Source organism: Amblyraja radiata, chromosome 6, assembly GCF_010909765.2.
Source record: "Amblyraja radiata isolate CabotCenter1 chromosome 6, sAmbRad1.1.pri, whole genome shotgun sequence".
Taxonomy (NCBI): Eukaryota; Metazoa; Chordata; class Chondrichthyes; order Rajiformes; family Rajidae; genus Amblyraja; species Amblyraja radiata.
In genome coordinates this window covers 93,507,630-93,526,285 of record NC_045961.1, presented here as the reverse complement: position 1 = coordinate 93,526,285, position 18,656 = coordinate 93,507,630, and the positions used below count along the sequence as shown (strand labels likewise).

General features: G+C 47.0%; 1 protein-coding gene across 4 annotated transcripts in view; it reads left to right on the top strand.

Annotated features, from left to right (window-relative positions):
- The window catches only part of atp10a (ATPase phospholipid transporting 10A (putative)), a 434,067-nt gene that overhangs the window by 276,271 nt on the left and 139,140 nt on the right, over positions 1–18,656 (top strand). The window lies entirely within an intron of this gene.

Below are 18,656 nucleotides of genomic sequence, written 5' to 3'. Positions count from 1 at the left end.
AACCTATCTATTCATCTCATGATTTTAGACACCTCTATAAGATGACCCCCTCATCCTCCTGCGCTCCAAGGACTAGAATCCCAGCCTACACAACCTCTCCCTACAGCTCAGCCCACGTGATTTGCATTACATGTCGTTTGAGAAGATTAATTTAATCATCTTTTTTTTAATTTTATTTAATTTTCTTTATTTTATTTCGAACAGAATAAAATAATAAAAAGCAAGTGTGAAACAGCATACAAAAAAACAAAACAAGAATATATATAAAGTGTCATAAACAATAACTATAAATAAATGAAATCGTATGTGTCCGAAAAGGAGCAGGAAGAAGCCAAAGGTTATTAATTCCCACCCCGTATTCAACTGCTTATAATTATCATACAAATTTAGCAGCTATACGTACACCATATGTACACCAGCAGCTATATGTACGCCAAATTATTTACATTTATACACCAATCAAATATTTACAGCCATACAAAAAAAGAGAGAAAAAAGAAAAAAAAGAAAAAACGCTCATATACTATACAGTATCTTAGTCACATATACAACCCATCACCCTATAATCACCCTTCCCAATACAATCAGTATAACAAATATCCCTCCCACAATCACCTATCTTCATCCCAGTATCCTTTAAAAAAAAGTGTTTTTGTACATCTTTTTAAACTGAATTATGCTTGTGCTAAGTTTTATCTCCTGTTCCAGACCATTCCACAAATTCACCCCACAGATTGCTATGCACATACTTTTAAGAAGGGTTTTAAGAAGTCTGAAGAAGGGTTTCGGCCCGAAACGTCGCCTATTTCCATCACTCCATAGATGCTGCTGCACTCGCTGAGTTTCTCCAGCTTTTTTGTGTACATACTTTTAAGAGTTGTTCTGACATTGAGTTTTTAAAAATTATGTTCCCCTCTCAAATTATACCCACCCTGTCATTCCATAAACAGTTTTTGTATATTTCTTGGAAGTAAATTATTTCTTGCTTTGCACGTGATTTGCACAGTCTTAAATGTAACCAGATCGGTGAACTTCAGTGTATGTGACTTTGAGAATTGGTATGTTCAAGATATCCAACGTTATTGATAATTCTTATTGCTCTTTTTTGTAATGTGCATAACGGCTGTAGGTTGGTTTTGTAGGTGTTACCCCATATCTCCACACAGTATAACTCAGATATGGCAACATGAGTGTATTATACAGAGTATGTAATGATTTGTGGTCCAGAATGTGTCTTGATTTTCCCAATATTGCTATACGCTTAGCCAGTTTTGCTTTGACGTGGTTTATATGTGGTTTGTTTATATGTTTGGAATCTTGTTAGACACAGTCTGTGCCGGCACTGATTTAGTTCAGTTTAGTTTAGAGAGACAGTGCAGAAACAGGCCCTTCGGCCCACCGAGTCCGCGCTGACCACAGATTCCCCCCCAAACTAACAATATCCTACATGCACTAGGGACAATTTACAATTTTACAACGCCGTTTAACCTACAAACTTGTACGTCTTTGGAGTATGGGAGGAAACCGGAGCTCCCAGAGAAAACCTATGTAGGTCATGGGGAGAATGTACAAACTCTGTACAGACACCACCCTTGGTCAGGATTGAACCCAGGTCTCTGGCGCTGTGAGGCAGCAACTCTACCGCTGCACCACCGTGCTGCCCGATTGTTCTGAACCTTTTCATACCTCTAATTTTCCTCCCCACTGATTTTCAGCTGGAAGAAGGGTCTCGGCCCGAAAAAACCTGTTCATTTTCTCCAGAAATGCAGCCTGACCTGCTGAGTTACTCCAGCTTTTTGTGTCTATGGTAATGGGGCAGGTAAAATGTGCATTCCCATTATCTTAGTTCAGTTTAGTTTATTGTTCAATTTAATTGTCTGCCTTGATAATGCTGTCAACTTGAGCTTCAATCAGTGTTTTCCTGGTCTCTCCACTGCCTTTCGATGTAATTCCATGTTGAAACCCCTGGTCTAAAAGTGGAGGATGTCTTATTAACAACCATTCAGGTTAAAAAACATCCTGATAAGTGCCGTGGTATTTAACGAGATCCAAAGTGCTGCTGAGGTGAAGTACTTGTGGACCTCGTACGACCTCATGAACTCCACTGGGAGAGGAATTTATCTGTGACTGCCAGCACTAAAACTGTGTGTTCACAAGCGTGGGAACACAACCAGCCACTGATCTTACTGCGCTGGCCTGGTGCTAATGAGCAAAGATAACATTTCTCAGCCTGCCGCTCTCAGTTTGACACACAGATGCAAGATCCTTGTTTCGGTTGCCTGTGATCTGTAAAATGTACCACGTCTTCCTAGTGCAGGGTGGGGGGAGGGGGTTGTGGGGGGGGGGGACGACAGCCGTGAAGAATGATGGCAAAAGGATTTGAGTAAAGGAGCAGGGAGGTTCTACTGCAGTTGTACAGGGTCTTGGTGAGACCACACCTGGAGTATTGCGTACAGTTTTGGTCTCCTAATCTGAGGAAAGACATTCTTGCCATAGAGGGAGTACAGAGAAGGTTCACCAGACTGATTCCTGGGATGTCAGGACTTTCATATGAAGAAAGACTGGATAGACTCGGCTTGTACTCGCTAGAATTTAGAAGATTGAGGGGGGATCTTATAGAAACGTACAAAATTCTTAAGGGGTTGGACAGGCTAGATGCAGGAAGATTGTTCCCGATGTTGGGGAAGTCCAGAACAAGGGGTCACAGTTTAAGGATAAAGGGGAAATCTTTTAGGACCGAGATGAGGAAAACTTTTTTCACACAGAGAGTGGTGAATCTGTGGAATTCTCTCCCGCAGAAGGTAGTTGAGGCCAGTTCATTGGCTATATTTAAGAGGGAGTTAGATGTGACCCTTGTGGCTAAAGGGATCAGGGGGTATGGAGAGAAGGCAGGTACAGGATACTGAGTTGGATGATCAGCCATGATCACATTGAATGGCGGTGCAGGCTCGAAGGGCCGAATGGCCTACTCCTGCACCTATTTTCTATGTTTCTATGATGGAGAACCCGGCGTGGGGGGACTGTCGTGAATAGGGTTGCCGACTTTCTCACTCCCAAATAAGGGACAAACGGTCAAAATAAGGAACAAATTCCCGAATTCGGCAATTCGTTGACCGGATCGGCCGTGGCTGGGTGAAAGATGAGTTGGCCCGGGTGCTGGAATGCACACAAAGCCCAGCCTGCGGGCCAGCTGAGGAGTTTTGGCCCGGGGCCGCGCGACGTCGCGTGCAAAGTCCGGCACCCCATCCAACTCATGAACCGATGATCGGCCATGAGAAGGAGGGGTGGTGGTGTCGGCGGTAAGCGAAGGTCCGAAGGTCGGACAGCTGGCCGGGCCGCTGACCGACGGGGCCACGGGCGAGGCGCTGCTGCTGCACTCCATGGGCTGCACTATGTCGGGACGGGTGAGGCGGGGCCGGACGCGGTGTTCCGACCCGACAGTCCCCTTGACCCGAGTAGTAGCATTAAAATTGGCCCTCATGGGACAAACCAATCTAGCCCAATATACGGGATGTCCCGGCTAACACGGGACAGTTGGCAACCCTAGCCATGAAGAACAATGGAGGATAAGGGGGGGGATGGGGCAATCTAGTTTTAGAATCTTCTGCCCAGAGGATAAGGCTGTGTTCGTTTGTTTGTCCGTTTGTTTGTTCGTTCCGGTTAAGGCGCTGTGCACATGGAAGGCAGCCCATAGTCGCTTGTCCATTTTGTGTTTTCGTGTAACTTGTTGTGTATTGTTACTGTTGGCAGACCGATTTCCCTCCGGGGATGAATAAAGTTTTATCGTATCGTATCATATAACTGCAGACTTACGGTAGTTAACTTGCTGGACTGGGATCCAGAGACTGGGTGCCGCAGAACAGAGAGAATGAGTTCACATCGCATTGAGATACGGAGAAATGTAGACTCAGTTAATTTAAGAAGTCTGGAATAAAAAGCTGGCATCGAGAATAATGACCATAAAATCGCTGGATTGCTACTAAAAGCCCTGGCTTGCAAATGCCTTTCTGGGAAGTAAAGTTTTAGTCTAGCGACACAGTTTAGTGGAAAGCAGCCCTTCAGCCCACCAAGTCCGCACCGACCAGCGATCCCCGAACATTAATACTATCCCACACACACACACTAGGGACAATTTACATTTATACCCAAGCCAATTAACCTACAAACCTGTAGGTCTTTGGAGTGTGGGAGGAAACCGGAGATCTCGGAGAAAACCCACGCAGGTCACGGGGAGAACGTACAAACTCCGTGGTCAGGATCGAACCCGGGTCTCTGGCACAGCAAGAGAGCAACTCTGCCGCTGCGCCACCGTGCCGCCAACCTGTGCCGCATCTGATCCTCGGATCCATGGCCATGGCTTCTGGAAATGCACTCAGTCCGGGAACATTTGGCGAGCGAGGTTGAAAAGTGGTGCCGCCCAAATCGTGTGAATGAATATATTTTAAAGGAATACATCTTCTTGCAGCCGTGCACCAGCTCTGTGAAGCAGGTGGACGCTGCAAACTGCGCGCTTCACCTTCAGACAGCTACATCTGGCAATGATTCACAAAAACATTTGGAATGAAATCCTCCAAAAGCAATCACTGCCTGGGTGGATGGAAAAACATTGAATCTCTATGTTCTGGCACGTCGTGAAATAAACAACTCTGACTGGTCTCATCCTGACCTCTGAACTTTCCCAGTAAACCTCTTCCTTTAAGTAAACCCTTTCTTTGTTAAGCCAAAACCTCAAGGCATTGCAGATCAACAAAACAGGGCTGCAACAAACTGTGTGCAGCTACTTGTGTTCTTGACCCTCTGCCACGGATCCAATTGAATTTTAGTTTAGTTTAGCTTAGACAGATGGCGCAGAAACAGGCCCTTCGACCCACTGAGTCCGTGCCGCCCAGATTGCACCTGTAGTCAGGATCGAACCCGGATCCCTGGCGCTGTAATCGCTGTAAGGCAGCCACCGTGCCGCCCAGTTCTAGAGTTAAGGGCCGGTCCCACCAGCATGCGACCTGCATGCGGCGAGCGCGACCAAACCGGAAGCTGGGGCCGCGCGGAGGTCGAGTGAGTGACGTGAAGTTCGAGCGAAGTCCGCGCGTGACGTACGGCGTCAAGATGCTGTATACGGCGTCAAGCTGGAGGGGAGCGCTCCGTTTCGCTGGCCCGGGGCAGCCGGCAGCCTGAAGTCGCAGCCTGAAGCCGCGGTCTGCAGAGTTCCAGCTGGTGCGGCGTCTACAGCCCCGGGATCCCTCGTGGGGGACCCGGGGGAAGAAGAAGCCATCACTGCCGGCCCGCGGCCAACTTCTACCGCGGGTCCGGCATGGACTTACCATCACCCCTGGAGGGGAGCTTCAACCGCCGGCCCTGCAGTCTACGGTGCTTCTGGCTGCGGCGGAGACTTTAAATCTCGACCGCCGGCCTGCGGCCTACAACAATCTAAAGCCGCGGTCTCCGGTGAGGAAGAGCCAATCCTGGACTGACTCTGGACTCTGGTCCTGTACACGGGGGGGAAATGGAGGAGGACTGGCCAAATTTTGTGCCTTCCACCACAGTGATGAATGCTGTGGTGGATGTTTGTGTTACATTTTTATTGTGGTTGTGTGTTCTTTATTATTGTATCGCTGCTGACAACCCAAATTCCACCGACCCTGGTTGTGTGGCAAATAAATTCTATCTTATCTTATCTTAAAAACGCTACGCACGCCCGTCGAGGCGGTGCGTACGACCTCAATGCGGCTGCGGGCAGGCAGGCCATTGCCGCGCAGAATTTTTGAACACGGTCAGTTTTTCGGAGCCCTGTGCGATGTCAGGACCAGCTCCGCACATCTCCATACGGCTCCGGCGATCGAAGTGGGACTGGCCCCGTGGCCAAGCGGCCTCCATACGGCCCCGGCCAAGCGACCACGTTAGGTCGCACTTGCCACATGGAGTCGCATGCTCGTGGGACTGGCTCTTTACTGCATGGAAACAGGCCCTATGGACCACTGGGCCCATGTCAGTCGTCGATTTTCCGCTCACACTAGTTCTATTGTTATCCTACTCCTTGCACATGAGAAGCAATTTTACAGAGTCCAAATAACCTACAGACCCACACACCTATGGGATGTGGGAGGAAAGCGGAGCATCCGGTAAAAATCCCACATGGTCGCAGGAAGAACATGCAAACTCCACAAAGGCAGCACCCAATGTCAGAATTGAACCCTGGTCTTTGGAATACCATTCGGCCCATAAAGTCTACTCTGCCATTCTATCATGGGTGATTTATATCTCCCTCCTAACCCCATTCTCCTGCCTTCACCCCATAACCCCTGATACCCATACTAATCAAGAATCTATCTATCTCTGCCTTAAAAATATCTACTGACTTGGCCTCCACAGCCTTGTGTTGTAATGAATTCCACAGATTCACCACCCTCTGACTAAAGACATTCCTCCGCATCTCCTTCCTAAAGGAATGTCCTTTAATTCTGACGCTATGATCTCCAGTCCTAGACTCTCCCACTAGTAGAAACGTCCTTTCCACATCCACTCTATCTAGGCCTTTCGCTATTCTGTACGTTTTAATGAGGTCTGAGTTGCAGCCTTTTGAAGAATTGCCAAAAATGTGTCTACGAGAGTTGATAAGATCTGTAAAACTGAATATGCAAACCACAGCTATTTTGGGCCCTTGTTTATCATTTATCAAACAATTTCTGTGAGGCCTCAAGTGAAAGGTGCGTGTAATCCCATGCATAAATTGGTAATCTTTGATTGCTGTATTTAGATTTATTTGTAATTTTGCTTTATGTTTAGCTGAAGGCGCAAACTTGGAAAAATAGCACCAATAAATCACTTGTGTTTTATATACACATGCTGTGTATTCTGAAATCTCTCCAAGTAATAAAAGTGGTTATTATTCCACACATCATTCTGAGGGTCACCAGAAACCATGATTGGAGGTTACAATTGACACCTGATAATCTCCAGGAGAGGACACAAAGTGCTGGAGTAACTCAGCAGGTCAAGCAGCAACACTGGTGGACATGGACAGGCGATGTTTCGGGTCGAGACCCTTCTTCAGACTGATTTGGGGGGTGAGGGGGATGGGGGGGGGTGGGGGGGGTGAGGGAAGAAAGATGAGAAACAGGAGAGGCAGGACAAAGATTGGGCAGATGGACCGCAGGCGAGGGTTTTTTTTTGATGGGCAGAAGGTTGGAACAAATGCCAGCGATTAGAGCAGAAGGTATGAGAGAGACAGCCTGAAGAGTTGCAGATTGTGAAGCTAGAGGAAGGAATATAGGCGGAGGGGGAGAGAAGAAATAGTTGCACAGCTAGAAAGAGGTAACACAGAATAACACGGAACTAGGTGGGGTATAGGGGGAGGGTTTTTTTTTCCGAAGTTACCTAACATTGGAGAATTCAATGTTCATTCTGCAGAGTAGTAAGCTGCACCTGAGCAATTTGAGTTGCTGTTCCTGTAATCTTTTAGTTTCGTTTAGAGATACAGCACAGAAACAGGCCCTTCGGAGCATCGAGTCCATGCCGACCAGCGATCCCCGCATATTAACACTACCCGACACACAGTAGGGACAATTTTACACTTATTATGCCAAGCCAGTTAACCTATAAACCTGTACGTCTTTGGAGTGTGGGAGGAAACCAAAGATCTTGGAGAAAACCTACGCAGGTTACGGGGAGAACGTACAAACTCCGTACAGACAAGCACCCGTAGTCAGGATCGAACCCGGGTCTCTGGCGCTATAAGGCAGCAACTCTACCGTTGGGATCAGTTGTGATGCCGTTGCAGGTGAATAGCTAATTAGCACACCTATCTTCTTCTTCTTGTGTATGGCGTGCACGGCCTAAAGTTGTCGGTCAACTTGTTCTATTTGATCTTTTGTTTGTACACGCCGGGTTGATTGCATTAGTCGAAACAGGTGGACCACGTGAAGGTTGCAATCTCCCACCCAGCACACCTATAGAAAGCATTTTATCGGGATGCATCACAGCATGGTTTGGGAACCGCTCCAGCCAAGAATGTGAGTAATTGCAGCTATTTGTGGAGGCAGCCCAGACCATCACACAAACCAACCTCCCTTCTATTGACTCAATTTATACCTTATTTATTTTCCTTTCCTGTTCTGTCTGGGTACAGTTTCTAGGTAGGGCTCTGAGGTCTCACTTGCACACACTTCATACTCCCTGTAGTTGGGAAGCTGATTTAACTAATCAGCCATAGAAAAATAGAGAGGAAGAAAAATAGGTGCAGGAGTAGGCCATTCGACCCTTTGAGCCAGCACCTCCATTCAATATGATCATGGCTGATCATCTAAATTCAATTCCCCGTTCCTGCTTTTTCCCCATATCCCTTGGGTCCTGTAGCCCTAAGAGCTAAATCTAACTCTCTCTTGAAAACATCCAGTGAATTGGCCTCCACTACCGTCTGTGGCAGCGAATTCCACATATTCACAACTCTCTGGGTGAAAAAGGTTTTTCCTCATCTAAATGGCATAACACTTATTCTTAAACTGTGACCCCTGGTTCTGGACTCCCCCAACATGGGGAACATTTTTTCCTGCATCTAGCCTGTCCAATCCCTTAAGAATTTTATGTCTCTATAAGAATCCCTCTCATCCTTCTGAATTCCAGTGAATACTAGCCCAGTCGACCCATTCTTTTATCATATGTCAGTCCCGCCATCCCGCGAATTAACCTGGTGAACCTACGCTGCACTCCCTCAATAGCAATAATGTCCTTCCTCAAATTTGGAGATTCTGCGAATGATCATATGATATCGTTGCTGTCCTTTCAATCTGCTGTGTATGTTGAGCCTATGAACATTTTCATAAGTTCGTAAGTTATAGGAGCGGAATATAAGGCGGCACGATGACGTAACGGTAGAACTACTGCCTTACTGCGCCAGAGACCCGGGTTTGATCCTGACTATGGGCGCTGTCTGTATGGAGTTTGTATGTTGTCCCCCTGACCTGCGTGGGTTTGCTCCGAGATCTTCGGTTTCCTCCCACACTGCAAAGACGTATAGGTTTGTAGGTTAATTAGCTTGGAATAAATGTAAACATTGTCCCTAGTCTAGGATGGTGTTATTATGCAGGGCTCGCTGGTCGGTGTGGATGTAATGGGCCGAAGGGCCTGTTTCCATGCTGTATCTCTAAACCAAACTAAACTCCAAAGACGTACAGCTTGTAAGTTAATTGACTTGGTATAAATGTATAAATGTAAAATTATCCCTAGTGTTTGTACGTATGCGGGGAACACTGGTCGGTGTGGACTCTGTGGGCTGAAGGGCCTGTTTCCACGCGAGTGAGACCACACCTGGAGTATTGTGTGCAGTTTTGGTCCCCTAATTTGAGGAAGGACAATCTTGCTATTGAGGGAGTGCAGCGTAGGTTTAAAAGGTTAATTCCCGGGATGGCGGGACTGTCATATGCTGAGAGAATGGAGCAGCTGGTCTTGTACACTCTTGAGTTTAGAAGGATGAGAGGAGATCTTATTGAAACATATAAGATTACTAGACCAAGTGCAGACCCGTTGGGTCTGTTCCCCCAACGTGCGGTTGTGGGGGGGGGGGGAGGCGGCATGCAGCGTCACACACACTAACTATCCCCCCCCCTCCCCGCCCCCACGCTAATTACCCCCTTGATATTATATTAATATTATTAATTTGCTCCTTTTACCCCATAACCACCCTATCTACTGACGCATAGCCCCCAACTTGCAGTCACATCTAGAGGGGGGGTGGGGTGGGCGGGGGTAGAGAGTGAGGGCAGAGAGAGAAGGGGCAGAGGCAGAGAGAGAGACAGAGACACAGAGAGAGGGGCAAGAGGGATAGGGGGGTGGAGAGGAGGATAAGAGGGAGGGTGGGTGAGGGGGGGAAAGGTGGGGGAGGAGGGGAGGAGGGAAAAAAAATGATAGGGCAAGTTATTTTCTAAATGAGGAGGAGCTGCGTTGTAATGCAACGCAAAGGGATCTAGGGGTATTAGTACATGAATCACTAAAAGTTAGTATGCAGGTGCAGCAAGCAATCAGGAAGGCCAATGGAGTTTTGGCCTTTATTGCTAGGGGGATTGAGTATAAAAATACGGAGGTCTTGCTGCAGCTGTACACAGTATTAGTGAGACCACATTTGGAATACTGTGTACAGTTCTGGGGTCCATACTTAAGAAAGGATGTACTAGCCCTGGAGGCAGTGCAGCGAAGGTTTACAAGATTAATTCCTGCAATGAGGGGATTGACATATGAGGAAAGGTTAAGTAGGCTGGAACTCTACTCTTTGGAGTTTAGAAGAATGAGAGGCGATCTCATTGAAACATATAAGATCGTGAGGGGCCTTGATCGGGTGGATGCACCGAGGATGTTCCCAATGATCGGGGAAACTAGAACTAGGGGACATAGTCGCAGAATAAGGGGGGGCTCTTTTAAAACTGAGATGAGGAAGAACTTCTTCACCCAGAGGGTGGTTAATTTATGGAATTCACTGCCCCAGGGAGCAGTGGAAGCAGAAACGTTAAATATATTTAAGTCTAAAATAGATGGTTTTTTAGCGGCCAAGGGGATAAGGGGCTACGGGGAGAGGGCAGGGATATGGACCTAGGTATGGTTAGTATAGTAAGACCTGAGTGATCTCCTGGACAAGTGTCGATCGCCTGGATTGGGGTCGGAGAGGAATTTCCCGGATTTTTTTCCCGAATTGGACCTGGGTTTTTATCCGGTTTTTTGCCTCCCCCAGGAGATCACGCGGTTCTTGGGGTGGAGAGGGGTGATAGCGGTATAAAGGGGAGGGTAGTGTCTTGTGTTCTGTGTCTTGTGTCTACTGTTTGTGGGTAAGTGTGTCTGTTTAGTGTTCAGCCATGAGAGAATGGCGGTGCGGGCTCGACGGACCTGGTGGTCTACTCTCGCACCTACTTTCTATGATTCTATGATTCTATGATCTATGAGGAGAGAGAGAGGGTGAGAGTGAGGGGGAGAAAGAGGGGGTGAGGTGGGGAGCAGGGAGGGGGAGGGAGGGGGAGGGTGGAGGGAAGAGGGTAGGGGGTTTAGGGGAGGGAGGGTGGGGGAGGGGATGGAGGGGAGGAGGGGAGAGAGGGGGAGGGGGGGGGGGGGGAGAGAAGGGGGGAGAGAGGGGGGGAGAGAGGGGGAGAGAGGGAAAAGAGGGGGAGAGAGAGGGTGTGCTGAGAGGGGAGGGGGAGAGGTGGGGAGCAGGGGGGGGGAGGGAGGGGGAGGGAGGGTGGAGGGAGGGTGGAGGGAAGGGGGTAGGAGTGTGTGGAGGGGAGGGGGTTTAGGGGAGGAATGGTGGGGGAGGGGATAGAGGGGATGGGGGGGAGAAAAAGAGGGGAGAGAGAGAGGGGGGGATGGGGGGAGGGGGAGAGGAGAGGGGAGGTAGGAGAGGGGGGGGGAGAGGAGAGGGGGGAGAGGAGAGGAGAGGGGGGAGAGGAGAGGGGGGGAGAGGAGAGGGGGGAAAGGAGAGGGGGGAAAGGAGAGGGGGAGAGAGAGGAGGGGGGGGAGGAGAGAGGGGGGGAGGAGAGGGGGGGGAGAGGAGGGGTGAGGTGGGGAGAGGGGGGAGGAGAGGAAAGGGGGGGAGAGGAAAGGGGGGGGAGATGAGAGGGGGGGAAGAGAGGGGGAGAGAGGAGAGGGGGGGAGAGGAGAGGGGGGGAGAGGAGAGGGGGGGAAGAGGAGAGGGGGGGGAGAGGAGAGAGGGGGGAAGAGGAGCGGGGGGGAGAGGAGAGGGGGGGGGAGAGGAAAGGGGGAGGGGAGAACCTAAAAAAACATTTTAGAACCAAAAAAGACACATTCTGCAAGCATTGTAGAACCAAAAGGGACACTTTTTGCAAACATTTTAGAACCAATAAACACTTTTTGCAAACATTTTAGAACCAATAGACACATTCTGCAAGCGTTTTAGAACCACTAAGGACACTTACATTTGAGTAAACATGTGTTCAGTGTTATTCACAGCTCAGAGAAACGTGACCCTCTGCCTTCCTCCAGCTTGCAGACACTGATTGAGGCACACCACTTCCTGGTTTTATAGTCCCTCCCCCCTGCCACCAGCAGGGGCAGCAGGGAGAATGGGGAATTTTGTAAAATCATTAATATCTCTGTCATTTTTCATCGGCGGGAAAAATCCTCGGCACACATACGGCGGAGGGGGGCTCTGAGCAAGGTGGCCAAAAATGACGGCCGTAGGTGGCGGCGTTCTCTCGGACATCGCAGCACAGATGGCCAAAACCGGTCAAGAACAGACTTTTAGTAATATAGATTAAGGGTTTGGACGCGAGAGGCAGGAAACATGTTCTCGATGTTGGGGGAGTCCAGAACCAGGTGCCACAGTTTAAGAATAAGGGGTAAGCCATTTAGAACGGAGACGAGGAAATACTTTTTCTCACAGGGAGTTGTGAGTCTGTGGAATTCTCTGCCTCAGAGGGTGGTGGAGACCAGTTCTCTGGATACTTTCAAGAGAGAGCTAGATAGGACTCTTAAAGATAGTGGAGTCAGGGGATACGGGGAGAAGGCAGGAACGGGGCACTGATTGTGTATGATCAACCATGGTCACATTGAATGGCGGTGCTGGCTCGAAGGGCCGAAGGACCCGAATGGCCTACTCTGCACCTATTGTCTATTGTCTATTGACACCTGCATGAATGAAGAATCTGTCGATCTCCCCCTTAAAAATATCCTTTGACTTAGCCTCCACAGCCTTCAGTGGAAAATAATTCCACAGATTCGCCACCCTTTGACCAAATAAATTCCTCATCATCTCCTTTCTAAAGGTACGTCCTTTTATTCTGAGGCTATGGCCTCTGCTCTTAGAATCTTCCCACTAGTGGAAACATCCTCTCCGCGTCCACTCAATCCAGGCCTTTCAAAACTTTGAAAGTTTAAAAACTTAATGTTACCAACAGGTAATGACTGCTGTTCGTGAAGATGTTGCGATGTCGGGCTGTGAGGGCACACGGAAGGTCAATTATATCCATACCGATCTCCAGCATTATTTATTAAATCAAATGCCTTAATGCTTGCTTACACAACAGTACACATCAATGCAACTAACATTTTAATTGACACTTTTTGAGCCCCTTCAGACGCAGAGGCAATAAATGTTAGCAGCTTGAGTCCCATCATCAGCTTGGAACAGCATGTGCCAAAAGCACTGTCATTTCTTTAATAAACGTTAAGAGGTAATCCATTGGACTCTTGGGAGTATTTTTAATTTTCAAATCCAAAAGTTGCTTGCATGCATTATGTCGCAGCCACTATGTAGCTGACGCAAGACCATCTCCTCAAGGTGTCATGGTGCATTGCAAAAGTGTATTCGCCGAGTCATCAGGTTGAGTCAGGTGGTGCTTCAGACCGCATTTGGAGAATTGTGAGCAAATTTGGGCCCCATATCTGAGGAAGGATGCGCTGGCACTGGAGAGGGTCCAGAGGAGGTTTACGGGAATAATCCCAGGAATATGCGGGTTAACATGTGGTGAGCGTTTGACGTTACTGGGTTTGTACTTGCTGGAGTTTAGAAGGCTGAGGGGGGACTTCATTGAAACTTGACCGAACAGAGGATGTTTCCACTGGTGGGAGTGTCTAGGACTAGAGGTCATAGTCTCAGAATTAAAGGACATTCCTTTAGGAAGGAAATTAAATTTCTTTAGTCAGAGGGTGGTGAACCTGTGGAATTCATTGCCGCAGAAGGCTGTGGAGGCTGTCAATAGATATTTTTAAGGCAGAGATAGATAGATTCGTAATTAGTTTGGATGTTAGGGATTAAGGGAAAGTGCAGGAGAATGGGGTTAAGAGGGAGAGATAGATCAGCCATGATTGAATGGCAGAGTAGACTTGATGTGCCGAATGGCCTAATTCTGCTCCTATCACTGATGAACATAAGCTTATGAAAAGAACCATACCACCTGAGATGTAGCGTTCGGTTTGTTGGAGTTGGTGTCAGTGCCTTGAAGCTCTTTTGGAGTCAGGAAGGCCACATTATGTGTTGGTAACCAGAATGGGACTGTAGTGAGGGATTCTGTGGCAATTAGGAAGAGTGGAGATGAATGGGGTAACTTTTGGGAAAGATTAATCAAGTATCCAAGTATTCATTGCAGCTTCAAAACCATCTTTGCGCAAAAACCACCACAAGGCATTTTATTGGTTTTATTTGATGGCTTTGGGGTGGATCTTGAAGAGAGAGGTTGAACAAGGAGAGGGGATTACAGTGCATTTGCCCTGGAGAGTGAGAGTGCACACACTATTGGTTATGGGGAAGGTATTCGGAGTTGCACAAAAGGCTAGATAGAGAGGGATGTGGGATTTGGAGAATAGGGTACATTTGTATGACTGGGGATAGGGAGAGAGAGAAAGTTGTGATGGGATTTAAGGCACAAGGTGGATATTAACTGTGTGAGATTTTGAGTCAGGTATGCAAGAGCAAAAATCAGCAATGATCTATTGAATGGCAGAGCAAGCTCAAGGGGCCAAATGGCTACAATGTAAAATGTACCCTGTGTCTTCTGAGCAAGTGAAGAAGGGAGAGAAGAACCGAGTGGGATACCATAATGGCCTCAAGATACTTGAGCTCTCAACATGCTTATGGACTATGGTTTTCCAGGGATAGACGCAGTCGCTGCCTCAAAAAGGCTGGCAGCTTCATCAAGGACCCACACCATCCTGGCCACACACTCATCTCCCCGCTACCTTCAGGTAGAAGGTACAGGAGCCTGAAGACTGCAACGTCCAGGTTCAGGAATAGCTACTTCCCCACAGCCTATTAAACTCAACTCAAACAAAACTCTGAACATTAAATAGACCATTATCTGTTTATTTGCACTTTATCTGTTTATTTATTCATGTGTGTATATATTTATATAATGGTATATGGACGGCCACACTGATCTGTTCTGTATTCATGCCTACTATGTTCTGTTGTGCTGAAGCAAAGCAAGAATGTCATTGTCCTATCTGGGACACATGACAATAAACTCTCTTGAATCTTGAATCTCGAAAAGCTGGAGTAACTCAGCGGGTCAGGCAGCATCTCTGGAGAGAAGGAATAGGTGACGTTTCGGGTCGAGACCCTTCTTCAGACTCGCACCCAGAAGGCACTGGTCATTCCTGCACTGTGGCATCGGCCTATGTGATCGCATCTGCAAATGGATTTGAACGTATGCCTGACTAGGGGATGAGAGTGTTAGCACAGAGCCACAGCCAAGATACACTCCTGCCCAATGTTGAACAGGAGAAAGCAGCAGTTTCTAAATAAACAACCCAGCAGGGCCTTGAAGGAAATAATCAATTGACTGTGAAGTGCTCGAGGCCATTGTAAGTTTATGAAATGCATGCAGACTTCTTGATAGGGTATGTATAAAGCAGTTGTTCTCGCTGCTTTGGAAAGCACACAGAAGGAACCTGTTCTCATTAGCCGATAGATCAAGAACTAGGGGACTCAGATTAAAAATTTTCGTCAGAAGTTTCAAGGAGGATTTTTTTCTCGCTCAGTGCAATCACGACCGATTCAAGCAGTGGAAACAGAGTCAATCAGTGCCTCCAAAGCACAACTTGAAAGAGAACCATACGCAGGGCCACAGGGAAGGAATGGAGAATACGACTGGCAGAAGTATTCTTCTGTGAGCCGGTACACACATGATGGGCTGATTGAGAGAAGATAGACACAAAAAGTTGGAGTAACTCTGCGGATCAGACTGCACCTCTGGAGAAAAGGAACAGGTGACGCTTCGAAACCCTTCCTCAGACTGAGAGTCCGGGGAAAGGGAAACGAGAGATATGGACGATGTTGTATAAGAAGGGTCTCGACCCGAAACCTCACCTATTCCTTCGCTCCATAGATGCTGCCTCACCCGCTGAGTTTCTCCAGCATTTTTGTCTGCCTTAGACGATGATGTAGAGAGATGTAGAACAATGAATGAAAGATATGCTAAAAAATGCAACTATGATAAAGGAAACAGGACATTGTTAGCTGTTTGTTGGGTGAAAACGAGAAACTGGTGCGAATTAGGTAGGGGAGGGATGGTGAGAGATATGATGGGCGGGGGAGGGTTGGAAAGAGAAATTAGATGGAATGGAGAGAGAAAGGGCTGAATGTCTGTGCTGTAACAATTTTACAATTATATTTCCTTACATCTTTCTCGTTCAGATGCAGCATTTTGGGGGGGGGAGTTGTATTCGAAAATTATCCTGATTTAAGATGCCTATCCCACTTGCCATTTTTTTTTTCGGCGACTGTCGGCATCATTGACTAACGTATCAGGTTGCGACATATTGTTAAAGTCGCCGCTGGATTTTTAAATGTTCAAAATCTTTCGGCGACCCTGATACGTCAGTCAATGACGCCGGCAGTCGCCGAAAAAATTGCCAAGTGGGACAGGCCCTTTATCAGGATGTCTTTCGCAGTGATAAAGGGATCTAATTTTGTTTGCCTCAGTCCACAGTCACTCCATTACATTTTCCCTGTGGAGTGCACATGCTGCTTGCCTTTGTGGGCCGTTGTTTTGTACTCGGCTGCTAAAGCTGCCTGCCTTTATTCGCATTAGACGTTTGGTTGCCAGTTACAAGAGAGCTAGCTGTTCACAGGGACTGACGTGGCAGCATTTGCAATAGACTTTGAAGCAACTTGTAACTGATACAGCTGGACTGGTTGGTGCAGTGGAATTAATCTACATAGGCATGCAATTTTCCTTTTTGATCTTCACAAGACAAGACAAACAAACAGAAGCAGAATATTCTTGCACTGTGTTCCAATCTCTTAATTAAAACCAGAGTGTAATTTAGCCACTTTCTCCGGTAAATAGTTTGTCCCTAAAATTGGAGTTGGATATAGCTCTTAGGGCTAACGGAATCAAGGGATATGAGGAGAAAGCAGGAACGGGGTACTGATTGTATTGTATTGTATTGTATTGTATTTTAATGACCACACAGCCAGGCTGGTGGAATTTGTTATCAGTACAGCTTGGTACAGGTTCCAACATTTCATCAACATTAAACTTGTAACATAGATATACATACAAACAGACACATTTCATAATACATAAGGGCCATGCTTATTCGTATTTCCTCACCGTACAGAGTTTTAAAAAGTTAATTGCGGTAGGGAATGAAACTGTTTTTGAAGCGGTTTGTTTTGGAGGCAATTGACCTGTAACGCCTCCCAGAGGGCAGTAGCTGAAAGGCATAGTGTGCAGGGTGAGTGGGGTCAGAGATGATCTTGCGGGCTCTGTGAAGTGTCCGTTTGTGGTAAAGTGATTCAAGGGATGGTAGGGGTAAGCCAATAATTTTGGATGCTCTGTTGATGATGCGCTGTAATTTCTTCCGGGATAGTGAGTCGAGACTGCCGAACCAGACTGTGATGGATGAAGTGAGGATGCTTTCGATGATGGCTGTCTAGAAGCGGAGCATGAGATGAGACCTTACTCTGAACTTCCTTAGCTGTCGGAGATGGAAAAGTCTTTGCTGGGCTTTTCCATAGATGTGATCTGCGTTTGAGGTTGTTGCTGATGTGGGTTCCAAGGAGTTTGAAAGTGTCAGTGATGAAGATGGATTCACCTTTAATGAGCACAGGAGTTTTGGGGGATTCTGGATGATCAGCCATGATCATATTGAATAGCGATGCTGGCTCGAAGGGCCAAATGGTCTACTCCTGCACCTATTTTATATGTTCCTATGTAATAAATTATTTCCTTTAATTGCCATCATTATTTAATATTTTGCTGCCTACTTAAAAGTATTATGTTGTCTGCCCCATTAATTTGGATTTTATTTTCGTAGAGGCTACAAAATAATTCCCATTTGCCGTACACATTGATCTTTGAACATCTTTGAATCGTCCTTTCATGCCAAAGGCTTCAACAAACTGATATTCCTATGTAATTAATATTGCAGATTATTTCAAGACAAATAAGGATATATAGATAGACACAGAATCCTGCAGTAACTCAACAGGTCAGGCAGCATCTCTGGAGAGAAGGAATAGGTGACATTACGGGTTGAGTCTGAAGAAGGGTCTCGACCCGAAACGTCACATATTACTTCTCTCCAGAGATGCTGCCTGTCTCGCTGAGTTACTCCAGCATTTTGTTTCTATCTTCGATTTAAACCAACATCTGCAGTTCCTTCCCACATAAGGATAGATAGATGTTTCTCTTCATAAAATTCTTAAGGAGTTGGACAGGCTAGATGCAGGTAGATTGTTCCCGATGTTGGGGAAGTCCAGGACAAGGGGTCACAGCTTAAGGATAGAGGGGAAATCCTTTCAGACCGAGATGAGAAAAACATTTTTCACACAGAGAGTGGTGAATCTCTGCAACTCTCTGCCACAGAAGGTAGTTGAGGCCAGTTCATTGGCTATATTTAAGAAGGAGTTAGGTGTGGCCCTTGTGGCTAAAGGGATCAGGGGGTATGGAGAGAAGGCAGGTACGGGATACTGAGTTGGATGATCAGCCATGATCATATTGAATGGCGGTGCAGGCTCGAAAGGCCGAATGGCCTACTCCTGCACCTATTTTCTATGTATCTATGTATCTATAAGTAAATACAAAATTAGACGTTCATTTATGATTCGTGAATCTTTGGAATTCTGTACTCCGGAGGTCGGTGACGGTTGATCATTGCATATTTTCCGGGCTGAGGCAGTCAGGATTTTTAATCAGAGAACCCAAGGGATTGTTGGAATA